Source organism: Camelus ferus, chromosome 22 (assembly GCF_009834535.1).
Source record: "Camelus ferus isolate YT-003-E chromosome 22, BCGSAC_Cfer_1.0, whole genome shotgun sequence".
Lineage (NCBI taxonomy): Eukaryota > Metazoa > Chordata > Mammalia > Artiodactyla > Camelidae > Camelus > Camelus ferus.
In genome coordinates, this window is record NC_045717.1 from 25648310 (window position 1) to 25661767 (window position 13458).

General features: G+C 58.5%; 1 protein-coding gene across 2 annotated transcripts in view; it reads left to right on the forward strand.

Moving 5' to 3' along the window:
* The window catches only part of GNG7 (G protein subunit gamma 7), a 128109-nt gene that overhangs the window by 38458 nt on the left and 76193 nt on the right, over positions 1-13458 (forward strand). For both annotated transcript variants that reach the window (XM_032466073.1, XM_032466071.1), the window contains exon 2: positions 1013-1069. The gene's annotated coding sequence lies outside the window, so the exon portion shown is untranslated. The remainder of the gene's footprint in view (positions 1-1012; positions 1070-13458) is intronic.

The window sequence follows — 13458 nt, forward strand, 5'->3', positions numbered from 1 at the left end:
CAGGAGTCTAGCAGCTCCCGGAGCTCAGAGGGTGTTCCTGGGGCAGCAGCGCCACCTGCAGGTGATTGTGGGGATGTCAGTTCTCCATCATTAGCCTGAACTAATTTTCCCAGAGAAAGGGAACCAGCATTTAACAAATTTAACTGAGTTATTTTTTAAAGTAAATGTTTAATTTTAGAATGATTTTAGATGTTTAGAAGCATTTCGAAGAGAGTTCCCATCTCTGCCTACCCATCCCCCAATTTCTCCCAATGGTCTTGTCTCTCATACGCACAGTGCATTTATGACAACCGAGAGGTGGACGTGGGTGCAGGTCTGTGACCTCAGTCCCCTCTTTATTCAGATTTTGCTAGTTTTCCCTAGTGTCCTTTTCTGCCCCAGGATCCCATCCAGAATCCCACCTGTGTTTAGTTCGGCCGCATGCCTTAGGCAAACCCAGGTGGGCTGGGCACCCCAGGGCTCGCAGTTCAAGGGGTTGACTCAGCCCCCTCCCCTTCCTTCCAGGAAACTGTGAGGGTCAAATGATGCTGGTGAATGTCTTGCATAAACTATAAAAGTTCACGTGGGCAGGGGAGGTGTAGCTCTGTGGTAGAGCACGTGCTTAGCACGCATGAGGTCCTGGGTTCATTCCCCAGTCCCTCCAGTTGAAAGAAAGAAAGAGAGAGAGGGAGAGAGGGAGGGAGAAAGGAGGAAAAGAAAGAAAGAAAGAGGTCATGTGAACATCGCATCCTTTTCTCCACCGTAGTGTTGGAACACATGGAAAACTCACCGGGGGTAACAGCGTGCTGAGAAGGCTTTCTGGCAAACTGCCGGGATCAGTCTGACTCCCCTGCGTCTCGAAGCATCCTATCTGTGCTGTTCCCACAGTGGGGGAGAGAAACCCAAAGGCAGGACTCCCAGAGTTTTTACATCTAATCGTGAGCCCGCGCCTCTTCTGTGCTGACACCACTGAACACTCACTGGCATTTCAGGCCAAATCGTGCTCAACTAACATGATGCGTGTTTCTTCCAGGGAGTGGACGTTGGGTTCCTGGACCGCGGCGCTGCGGACAGCAGGCCTCGAGCACAGGTCAGTGTCCTGGGCTTTTTCTTTTCTCCATATTCGATTTGGAGTTCACGTGGGTGTTTGGTTGGCTGTTGGGAGCCAAGATGAGAATGAAGAGGTTGGCTTGCCGTCCAGGCGGGTATCCTTGCCGTGCACGCCTGTGTCCCCCACGCCAGGCCTTGCTCTCTTGTTTCTGAGGCTTGGTCTTGTCCACCAAAGGCGCACTGGGAGCCACAGGGAGCACCTTGTGCCCTCAGCTCCTGATTGGTTGATCGCCGTGAAGCAGGGGGCTGTGGGGCTGGAGTGCCGGTCCTGAGCCCCCAGGACGGGTGCGGGGTGGCGAGCCTGATGGTGCCGCCTGCTTCCCGCTCTCAGCCTCCTCCTCGAGGGGCTTGATTAGGGTGCTCTGGTGCTTCACCCCAGTTGTCATCTGCATGGAGATGACAACTGTCAATGGCTGTCATCCAGAGCAGAGTAGGTCCCCGTGCGTGACAAATACCTGGACCTTGTTGCCCGCCCTGGCGCGATGGCAGGTTGGCACCATTGCGAGGCCTCAGGAGGGTTAAATTTGAGGAAAACTGAAGCTCGGGTCCTGGTCTCTCACTCCTACCTGTCTCGGGTCTCACTCCTCAGAGGACTCCAGGTGGCTTTTGTGATGTATGAAGAGGAAATGGAAAAAATTGAGGCTGCCTGCGGCCCCGGGCCCGTGCCTCCCGTGCGCCTCTGTTTTGTCACAAATGTCTCTGCTGCTCCCCGGGAGTCTCCTCTTTCACAGGGTCTTGAGAGTAAACGTGCAGTTTCTAATAACAATTTGGATGGATCTTTGATTCGGGCTGTGTTCAGTGTATCAACAAACTTGAGGGAGACCTGATGTCTTTATAAGGTGCATTCTCACCCGGTGTGTGTGCTGTGCGTGTAAAGGAAAATTGTTAGACAAGAGTGCAGAGCCCCGGGACGACACTTCGTATGATTCCACTTAGATGGAATGTCCAGGAGAAGCAAGCCTGTAGGGACAGAAAGGCTGCTGGGCTGCCAGGGACTGGGGTGGGAATTAAGACGCGCTGTGCTGCGGGACCAGGTGTCTTACGGGGAGAAGGGAAGAGTCTAGAACTGTGGAGGGGGGGGTCGCGTAACAGAGCAGGACCCTCTGACATTTGCAGGGGTGTCTGCAACTGCCTAACTGTACAATGGTTTAAAGGGTTTTCTCATGCTCTTGCTACGGGGTCGGGCTGGAGAGGAGGGGGGCTTGGGCGCGTGGTGCTGTGCGCAGGGCCCGTGCTCAGTGCCCTGGCATCCAGCTGGCTTGTATGTGCTCCCCCAGGGTCTGAAACAGATTCACAGCACGCACTTAGCACTGGCTTAGCACTCCACGTTATGGGCGGATTGTAATTTATTTGTTTTAAAATAATTTTATAATTGACTTAGGTGGTCTGTTGGTGGGCTTTTTTGGGGGGTGTTCACTTTTTTTTCTGTTTTTCTTTTCTTTCTCTCTTGCTCTCTTTTTAAATTTGGCGGCTCTCTGGGATGACTGTCCTTGTGGGGACTCTGTACGTCCTGGGCTGGTCCTCGTTGGGAGTAAATTCCCATAAGCAGGCTTCCCTGGTCTGAGAATTCAGGTCTGGGCTATCTCATTTACGTTCTGACCTTCAGCCACAAAGACCTCCAGAAAGGCAACGTCGCCCACCCCGGAGCCTGCCTCCCTGCCCTCCCAAGCCCAGCGTTAAGTCACTGCCCTGTCCGCGTCTCCCTGGTCCCTTCCTCTCAGGCTTTGCTTCCGCCAAGGGCCCGGCTGCGTCCCTGACCTTTCTGTTGGAGTGTCTCTCTGGGTGACTTGTCTGACCGCTCCCGGCGTCTCTGGACGCCGCCTGCTGTCCACCGCCTTCGCCGCGGACGCTTCTCCCAGTGGTCGTTGCCCTTGGCTCCTGGCGGGTTTCGCCGCGGGGGACCTGCAGCACTCTGCGCACTGGCCGTGCTCTCTCTGCTCTGCGAGGCCTGCTTCCAAATGTCGGGGTTTCAAAGAACAATTCGCCTGCCTTTTGTTCGGATCGCATGTTTTCAACTTAAATCCTTGCGCCCTTTGGAATTCAGCTGTGCTCGTAGGTCTCATCTGGGGATCATTCAGACGCCCCCCAGGAGCCACTGGGACACGTCTGGGGACATCTGTGGTTGTCACAACTTGGGGGGTGGCTCCTGTCATTGAGAGGGTGGGGCCAGGGTTGCTGCTGCAGACCCCGCAGCGCTGAGGACGCCCGCACAGAGGATGAGCGGCCCCGATGTCAGCAGTGCCCAGTGGACAGGTGTGTTGGAAGGAGACAGAATTTTCTGCTGAGCTGGTGCCCACGGCCAGCCTTGCAGGGGGTCCTCTGTTCCCCTTGACACACTCCTCGAAGCGGGGAGTCTGGACTTTCCCTGAGACCTTTTTAGTTTCATAGTCACTCTTAAGCCTGTCCTGTTTGCCAGGCGCAGTGCTGGATGTCCGCAGGCGCCCTCATGTCCGGTTCCCCAGCACCCGGGCAGGGCCGGGCAGCCTGGATCTCCCATGGCAGGGTGGCTACCTCTCCAGGGGAGCCAGGATGTCACCGAACAAAGGCCACCACCGCCCATCCTGGCCACAGCACCGCTGGGTCCAGCTGCACTGAATTTCCGCAGACACCAGGGCTCAACGAGGACCCGGAGTTTGGGGCGTTTGCTCCTGCCTGGGGTTTTGGGCCGGGGACGGTCCCAAGAGTGCTGCGGTTCCTGCTGGTGGCCACTAGGGGGCGGAGAAAGTCCTTGCTGTCTCTGGCGGGGCTGGGTTTTGAGCCAGGCGGGGATGGAGATGCAGGTTGGTACAGGGGGTGCCACTGGGCATCCAGGTGTCTTCAGTCAACCCCTCACCCCTCTCAGAGTCCTGTGACTTCCTGTTCACTTTCTCTGGGACATTCTGGTCCAGCACCCAGAGACCCACGGTCACCCTGTTCTGGGGGCCCTTACCTCACAGACCCAGAGATTCTGTGGGTCCGTTGGGTGTAAGAGGGAGGCAGAGAACACAGCTCTATGACCTTGGAGGCCCTGGGCACCTGCACCCACAGATCCACCCCAGCCCGGGCGCATCCCCAGGGGCTGAAGCAGAGCCTGGACCCGGGAGCAAAGGCCACAGGATGAGGGTGGGCGGCCTAGCTGCTGCTCTGCTGCCGGAGGACTGGGTCTTGCTTCTGTCACCTTCAGTGCAGGCACAGGGATAGTTCCTGCCTGGACTGGCCAGGCCTTGGGGGCCCTCCCAAAGACTTCCTTCGTTCCCTCAGCCAGGACTCCAGAGCGTCTGGCTGGGCCAGGCCCTGGGGGACAACAGGGCACAGGGTGGGTGGAACACCGGCTCACACAGGGCTGACGTTCCGGCCGAGAATCGGGAACCATTCAGGGTCTGTCCCCCCGGGCACGGCTGACACAGGTCCAGGTCGTCCTCTGTCGGGGGCCATCCTGGGCTCTGTGGGGTATGGAGCAGCTTCCCTGCCCCGTCCCCCAACTCGATGCCAGGGGGCCCCCAGTCACGGCAACCACAGATGTCCCCCAGGCACCACCCGGTGTCCCGTGAGGGCAGGGTCCCCCTGGGTGAAACCCTGCCCTCCTGGCGCCTCCCATGTCCTGTCTTTAGATGTGGCTAGGTCCCCGCACCCCGGGTGGCGCGTCTTACTGGCTTTGAAGCTCCGAGGGGCCGGGACCACAGCCAGTTGACTCCTGCCTCGTGGAATGGCTCTCAGACATCCCGGCTGTTGGGGGGCCGGCCTCCCTCCAGAAGGTGCCATTATCCTTTGAGGTGAACACCGAGTCCGGAGCTCGGCCCTCTAGTGTGGTAGCCACAAGCCCCAGGCCCACAGGCATGGGAGGGCGGGCAGCGGGGAGACGAGTACACTGGGAATGTACTGGGGTAAATCGGTGCTTCTAGGTCGCAAAGGATTTCTCAAGCCTTCCTCCAGCCTTCCTGCTCCCTGCACGGGAACAAACAGAACTCCGTGACCTCCAACTGCAGAGTGTTTCTCTGATAACCCTCGTTCTCCCGGGAGTTTGTGAACAGTTCTGTCCAAAAGCACTCCTGGGACTTTTATCTTGAGAGAGTGGCCCTTGTGTGGGGTGCAAACTCCAACCCCAGGGTGCAAGTCCGAGCATGTTTCTCCCCACCCCGCCCCGTCCCCATCCCGTCGGTCCCCGCCCGGCTCTGTCCCGGGCAGGCGTGTTGAAATGCGCACTGTTATCAGTCCTCTCCGTGGACAAGCTGTTCTCCCGAGAGACCTGCCAAGACAGGCGGTCAGAACCTTAAAACCGCCTGCTCACAGAAGGTCACGGCTGCTGCCGCCGCCCTCCCAACAGAAAACGGACACAGTACCTACGTAATTACGGGGTGCCCAGCTAAACCCGGCCGCGGGGGGGACCCGCTGCAGCCCGCGGGCCCAGAACCCTCTCCCTGCAGCCAGAGTATCCCCTTGTGCAGAGCAGCCCATGGGGTGCTTCCCAGGACACGAGCCTGACCCCACTCAGCGGGGTCTCACCATGGTGACCCTGCCCCAGGGGACCCTGGGTGACATCTGGGGACACCTGTGGTCATCATGACTGGGACATGAGTGGGTGGGGCCAGGGAGTCTGGCCCACAACCCCCGGGACCCAGGACGCCCCACAGAGAGTGTCCAGGCCCCGTGTCAGCAGTGCCGAGGGGGAGGGTCCCTGCTCCCCAAGATTGTTGGTCCCAGGGTGAGTCAAGATCGCCTTCTTTATTGTGTGTTATCACCATGGTTCCCGCTCAAGCCCCGCTCTTCCGGACCCTGTGGGCTGAGGCACACTGCAGATTCTCTCGGGGAATCCGCTCGTGGGCTGGTTAATGCCGCCCCCGATTTTACCAGTTTGAACACCGAGGACCAGAGAGGCTCATGTCCAGTATCTCGAGGCAGGGCTCCCACCTGTGGGCCAGTAAGAACTGACACAACAACCAAGGCACTGAGACCGCAGTGTCCCCAGGCAACCGCGTGAGCAGTCAGCCTCCTCGGGGCAGGGGTGATGTGCCCATGTGGCCACCAGTGGAGTCACAGATTCAAGGCCTCCTTTGACTCAGAACACACAGAAGGTAATAGTCACACACACAATAGTGACAGGAAGGTGAGGGGCAGGGGGAGATGGGGAGCCACGTGGAAGCCAAAGAGGGGCCCATTTGGGGCGGGCAGAAGGGGTCCCCCTCATCCCAGGGCCCATTCTCAGCCCTGCAGAGTGCTGGCCTGACTCCACCTGAGCCAGAGGGCACTGGAAGTGTGGCTCTTGCCTCCTTGTTCCCTCCCCTCCTGCTTCATTCCTTCGGTGAGCAGATGCCCATGGGCCCAGCCCCATCAGACTAAAACACACATGTCTGTGCACAGAAGCTCCCGGGACCATGCCCTCGGCGAGTACATGTAACAGAGGGTTAAGGCATAGCCTGAGAAGGCCCGGGTGGGGTGCACTCAGGGGTTGGGGGCAGGGGGAGGTGCTGAAGGGGCTGAGGGTGGGGAGGGGGCCTGAGCAGGTGCCCCAAATGCAAGGGCACGGGGAACTGGGGTGTTGGGAGCTTGTCTCTAATTGCCATTGGTGTCCCCCCCATTCAGGTGTTAAAACCCACCCCCCAGCTTGGTGGTAATTGGAGATGGAGCCTTTGAGAGGTGTGATCCTGGGATTTTAAATCAATACATATTTTGGTCTTCAGCTACAGTTCCTGGCTCCCAGCTCCCAAAACCTTTAGAATTTCCTGAGCCATAGGAGCAACCCCTGTGTGTGACTAAACGTGATAGTGGTTGTAAAACCCTGGGTGCTCTGCTCTGCCATTGCAGGAGGAGTGCACTTGCTAGCTCTTGCTGCGTAACAAGTCACCACACACTCAGCAGCTTCCCCCAACCCGCCCCACCTATCAGGGCAGAAGTGTGGAAGCAGCGTGGCCGGGCTCTGCGCGGGGTCTCCCTGGGGTTGGCCAGGGCTGATGTCTCACCTGAGCCTCAACTGGGGAAGGACCCACTTCCAAATTCACCCAGGCTGTCAGCAGGATTCAGTTCCTTTCTGCCATCTGACAGAGGCTACCATTATCCTTACTAGCTGCCAGCTGAGGATGACCCTGAGCTCTTGGAGGCCACCCAGGTCCCGGCCTGACCACATAGTCTCCTTCATAGACCCACTCTTCCCACCAGACTCCCACTGCAGGAAGGGCCTTGCCCTTTGAAAGACTCACTTGATTAGGTCAGGCCCACCCAGACAAAGAGTCCTTTGATTAATTCAAAGTCAGGTGACTTGAGACTTTAATTATATCCTCCAAATCCTTTCTGTATAAAATCACCTAATCAGGGTATGGTATCTTATCATGTTCACAGTCCTGCACACACCTGGGGGCTGGTCTACAGGGGGCAGGTCTCTGGGGGATTTAGAACCCTGCTGACCACAGAGTGGGAGAAGGAGCTGTGGGCGGGTCAGGGTTGGGGTGGAGAGGTGGTGTTTGAATGACGCGTGGTTCGTTTTGTCCAAGTCACACCTAAACATACCCGTGGCTTCACCTGATCTTTCAAAAACTTTTCATTTGAAATCATCACAGATTCATAGGAAGTTGCAAAAACCATGCAGAGCAATCTCATGTGCCCTTCTCCCAGCTCCTCCCAGTGGTGGCATCTCACGTGAATATAGGACAAAACTAGGAAGTTGGCATGGGGCCCGTGTATGTACAGAGTTCCGTGCCATTTATCACGTGCAGATGTGGCTCCTGGGTGTGCAAGACCATCACACATCTGCAAAGTGGAAAGAGCCCTTCCTGCTTGTGTGTGTGTGTGTGTGGAGGGGAGTGAGGAGGGCAGGGAGAAACCAGGATCTCTGCTGTCTTCTCTGTGCCTCCCAGAGAGGGTGTCCCCAGGGGGCTGTCCTGTGCTTCTCCCTGACAGTAGCCCTTACATAGCAGTGCCCTTTACATCTGTGCCCCTCCTGCGGGAGGTGGCATATCCCAAGATGGTACCCTAGACCCCCACCTCCTGGTGTCCACACCCTGTCTGATTCCTGCTCCTGAGTGTGGGCAGAACCCAGAACAGAGGTGATGCCACTCTATGGTTAGGCTGATGTGAAATGGCCAAAGGGAATTTCCTGGTGTGACAAAGACCCCTGATCCGTTGACTCTTGAGTTCATCAAAAGGGAGGTTATCTAGGTGGGCCTGACCTAATCAGATGCGCCCTTAAAGGAGACCAGAAGCATATCTAGAGGCATCAAATCCATAGAGACAGAAAGTAGACAGTGGGGACCAGGGGCTGGGGGCAGGGATGGAGAGTCCGTGTTTAATAGGGACAGAGTTTCAGTTTGGGAAGATGGGAAAGTTCTAGAGATGGATGGTGGGGATGGTCACACAACAATGTGAATGTGCTTCATGCTGCTGAGCTGTGCACTTAAACGTGGTTAAGATAGTCGGATGCTTTTTACCACAATAAAGAGAGAGCACAGCAGCAGCAGCAGCAGCAGGTACTGTCCTGCTGGCCGTGAAGAAAGCAGACAGCTGCATCGTGAACTGCCCGTGCAGGAGGCCAGGCAGCCCCGGAGCAGAGAGCAGCCCCCATCTGACAGCCAGTAGGAAAATGGGGCCTCTGGCCCACCACTGCGGGGAAGTGGACTCTGCCAACCGTTCGGATAAGCCTGGAAGGGGACCCCAAGTTCCCAGATGAAAACTCAGCCCAGCCAATCCCTTGATTTCAGGCTTATGAGACCCCGAGCTTAGGACCCAGTTAAGCTACACCCCATTTCCCAACACAGAAACCAGGAGATGACAAAGGGCATTGTTTTAGACCTGAAGTTTGTGGCGACTTGTCATGCAGCAGGAGCTGACTGATACACCTGCCAGGTTGTCTTCACACACACTCTTTCTAAAATGGCAGCCCTATCTCACAGAGGAGAAAATGAGAGTAGAGAGAGGTCAAGTTACTGCCCAGAGCCACACGGTAACTGTTCTGTGACATTCAAATTAGCTGCGTCTGTCAGCCAAGCCGGACCGTAAGCTCCTTCAGCTCAGGGAGCGCCACCGGCCGGATGTTTAGCGAGTGAGTGAAGGAAGGAAAGAATGAGGCTCCGGGACGAACCCTCACCTGCCCTCCTGAGTGGAGAGGTGAGCCTGTGACCAGGATGGGTGACACATCGGGGCCAGCAGAGAACGTGCTCACCCTGCCCGGAGTGGAGTGATGATCACCCACGGGCTCCCCGGCTGAGTCAGCGGCCAGAGCGAGATCCAAGCTCACGATCCTCCGGAATGAGACACGCCACACCTGGCTCCCTGACTAACCTCCTGGCTGATTCAGACCTCTGCCGGGACGAGCGGCAGGTGAGCTCGGAGCCAGGACCCTCTGCCCACGGGACTCGCAAAGCTAGGAAGCCAGGCTGTGGGCATCCTTGACTGGAGCCAGGGTGCAGGGCCGAGGACAGGCACAGTCCAAGTAGGCGTGTAGAGAGGCCGCCTCCAGGACTCCGGGTGGGGCCACACCCGCACACGCCCCCGGCAAACCATCAGCCTCTGCATCCCAGTGACACGAGGCAGAGCCAGCTGGCCCCCTCGGCACTGCAGGCGTGGGGCTGGGTCATTCTCTGCAGGGGCCACCACAGGCAGCATCCCTGGCCCCCACCCCATCGAGGCTAGGAGCCCCCCCAAGTTGTGACTACCACAGACGTCCCCTGGGGGATGGAATCACCCCAGCTGAGACCCGGTTGAGTGAGCTGGTGGTGACAGCACTGCCTGAGAGCAACCGCAGGTGCTTCCTCCGGGACCTCAGGGAGGCCTTCCTGGAGGAAGTGGATCTGAGTCAAAGTTGACAACGTCCTGGAGCTGACTGGAGATGGAAGGGACCCTCCAGGTGGTTCCCAGACATAGGGCAGGGGTGGAAGGTGAGGCGGAGGGAGCAAGGAGCCCGCAGGCAGAGACTGCTTTACCCAGAGGGCAGTAGGGAGCCATAGAGGGTTCCAGCCCCACCCATGGCAACAATCAGTGGACCTCCCTGGTTTTCCAGATTAGGAAATTGAGGCACAGGGAAGGTGAGGGTGCTCTAGTCACCCCCAGCAGTGGTGCGCAGAGGGCTGTCTCCACAGTGCTGGAGCCAGGCTGGGAAGCAGCATTCGCCCCAGTGCCTCCCAGCTCCAAGACCCCCGGTCAGGCAGGCAACTTTTCCCACCCTGTTTCCTTCACTAAAATTGGGAGAATGCCTGCCCCGCCACCCAGGGCTGCCCCAGGGGAGAGGGGGTCACCAGCTCTGGGGTCCGTGTCCCTGCGGCCGGCACAGGGGGCGCTCACGGGAAGCGCATCCCATCACCCCGCTGTCATTGGAGGTGTCTCCCACCCCAAGCCCCGCACTCTTCCCCTCCCTGGGCCCTGCCTTCCTCCTTCCTGAAGACAGTGAAGGTTATCCGGGGCCTCTGGTCTCCATGGAAACCTGGGCCTGACTGCGGGACCCCAGGCCCTTCAGTGGTGGTGGTGATCCCTGGACCCCTGCCCCCAATCCCAGGGTCCTTTGGCTTGACGGAGGGCAAGAAAGAAGCCACCGAACCGTGGGAACAGAGCATGCCCCTGACCCAGAGCCCGCACCCCTGGGAGGTGACCAGCAGGAGTCCCCCGTCTGTGGGCCCAGCCCCGCATCCACCAGGAGGGACAGCAGCCGGGGCAGTGCTTCCGTGTCCTGAGCTGACCTTGCTTTCCTGTTCTTGGGGCAGGAAATGCTGGGCCCTTGGAGTGGACTTGTCCAAGCTCAGTAAACACCCGGGCAGCCAGGGGTGGGAGCAGCGGTGCTGGTCTCCCTGCCCGCCCGCCTGCCCTCCTCTCTGTCCTTGGGACTTGTCAGGAAAGGTTGGCCGACCTGGTCCCTGCGTCCTTCCCCTAGGACTCTGAAGTGCTCAGCCCCTCCTGGCAGTGGAGGGTTGGAGATGCCATCTGGGGACAGTCACCCATGTTGTGAGGCTACCAGGGTTGCCATGTTTGCACACGGGCTGCGTTGCTACACACACACCCAGGACAGACTCGGGCTCTCGTGAGCATTTGCAGCAACTGCTCGCGCGCGCGTGCGTGTTGAAATACACATAACATGAAATTCACCATCTTAACCATTTGTAGGTGCACAGCTCAGTGGCATTAAGCACATTCACGTTGTTGAGCAACCATCCCCACCACCATCTCCAGAGCTTCCTCATCTTCCCAAACTGCAGCTCTGTCCCCACGAAACCCTCACTCTCACTCCCCTCCCCCAGCCCCGGCCCCACCATCTACTTCCTGTCTCTGTGGATGTGACTCCTCTGGGTCCTCCTGTGAGTGGAATCATTTGTCCTTTCACGTCTGACTTATGTCACCGAGCAACATGTCCTCAGGGTTCATCTGCGTTGTAGCAGGTGTCAGAATCTCTTTCCTCTTTAACGCTGAACCACATTCCGCCGTATGCACGGGCCACGTTTGTTTATCCGTCAGGCCTTAATGATCACCTGGGTGGCTTCCACCTCTTGGCTGCTACGAATCACGATGGGAATACAGGTGTGTGATTACCTGTTTGAGATCCTGCTGTCAATTCTTTGGGGTGTGAAACATCTTTTGGTTCTGGTTTGACACCTTGGCCCCCAGCCTGCAGGTCACCTGTCTGCCTCCCAGGACAGCGGGGAGCCCAGTCTGAGCTGCAGAGTCAGGGAGTTGGGCCAACACATGGCTCTCCCTTCACCCACCCTCACTCGGGCCCACACACCCCTAGGAAGAATAATAGGCTTTTTGCATAAATATGCTGCAGTACAAGAATTCAAAAGTTGCGAAGTGTGTCTCGCAGCCCATTGGCTCCAGGCGACCGTGCCTGCCAGGCGGTATGGAGCCACAGGTGACCCACCCATCCTGCGCCTGGCCCCTGGCCTGTACACACTGGTGTTTAATAATAACCTACCCCTATATTGTGGACCAAGTGTTCATGTCTCCCAAATTCACCTGCTGAAGCCCTAACTCCCAGTGGGACGGGGTTTGGAGGTGGGGCCCTTGGGAGTTGATCTGGGTTAGGTGAGGTCATGAGGGTGGGGCCCCCTGGATGGGATTAGTGTCCCTATAAGGAGAGGAAGGGACCAGAGCGCCCTCTCCGCTGCGCGAGGTCACAGCAGGAAGGCAGCCGTCCCAGGCCAGGAGGCAGACTCCCACCAGGAACCCACAGCGCCGGCGCCTGATTGCTGGCTTCCAGCCTCCCTGATGGCGAGGAGCCCCCGGTCTGGGGCTTCTGTGACAGCAGCTCGGATGGACTGATGTATCCTATCAAAAGTAAACGTAAACAGAAGCTGTCCACGTGGCAGTTCCCTCGGGGCACTGGAAATGCTTTTGAGGACAAGGGTGGACAAAGGAGCTGCTCTGCCTGCCGGAGGGGTGTATCGCAGGCAGGCTGGGACGGCCTGGCTCTTCAGCAGACAGTCAGGGTGTGGGGAGGGGGTCGGCATCCTGGGCGGCCGCAGCAGACGGGGCAGCTTTGAACCACAGACATCTGTGCCCCCAGTCCGGAGGCCAGCCGCCTGAGATCAGGGTGTCTCCAGCGGCTCAGAGGTGGGTGGGGGATCCATCCTGCCGCTTCTGGCTTCGGGGGCGCCAGGCCATGCTCGGCTTGTAGAGACGTCGCCAGCCTCCGCCTCTGTCCCCGCGGGGCCCTCCTCCCCACCTCTCTGTGCGCCTCTCCTCTTTTTACAGGGACACCTGTGCTGGGCCAGGGCCCATCCTGTTCCAGTGTGACCTTATCTTACTTTGACTGTTGACCCCTGTGAAGACCCTATTTCCAAATAAGGTCACGGTGCTAGTCTGCTCAAGCTGCCGCGCAGCCCAGCCACCACAGACGGAGCCGTCAACCCCAGGCGCGCTCTCCCGGTGCTGCGGGCCGGACTTCCTCTCCCGCATCCCCGCGCGTTCTCCCCGCCTGCGTGTCTGTGTCCCGATCTCCTCTTCTAGTAGGGAGCCCAGTCCCACCGGTTCAGGGCCCCATTTTACCTTCATCCACTCTTTAAAGACTGCCATCTCCAGCTACAGTCAGAGTCTGCGGCCTCGGGGCTCAGGGCTTCCACGTGGGGGTTTGGAGGAACACAGTTCAGTTCATGCCAGTCACCTCCTGAGGTTCCAGGTGGAAATGAATTTTGGGGAACGTGGGTTAAACTCAGTCTTCAGTGAGGGCCTGAGGGTTGTGGGAGGGAAAGGGGGCAGGCCCCCCGATCGGGGTTGGGGGCTGCAACCAACTGAAGCTCCGTGGAGGGGCCCCTGTTTGCACAAGCCCCACACGCGCTGCTGTGAGGGGGCCTCCTCGCCTTTGTGGATCGCAGTGGAGAGGCCTCAGCAGAGGCCGCAGGGGGCCCCGGGGCCGGGAGCAGGGCAGCCCCCAGCGGAGCCAGCACGTCCACCCTGCAGGCCTGCTCTGCGCACCACGCC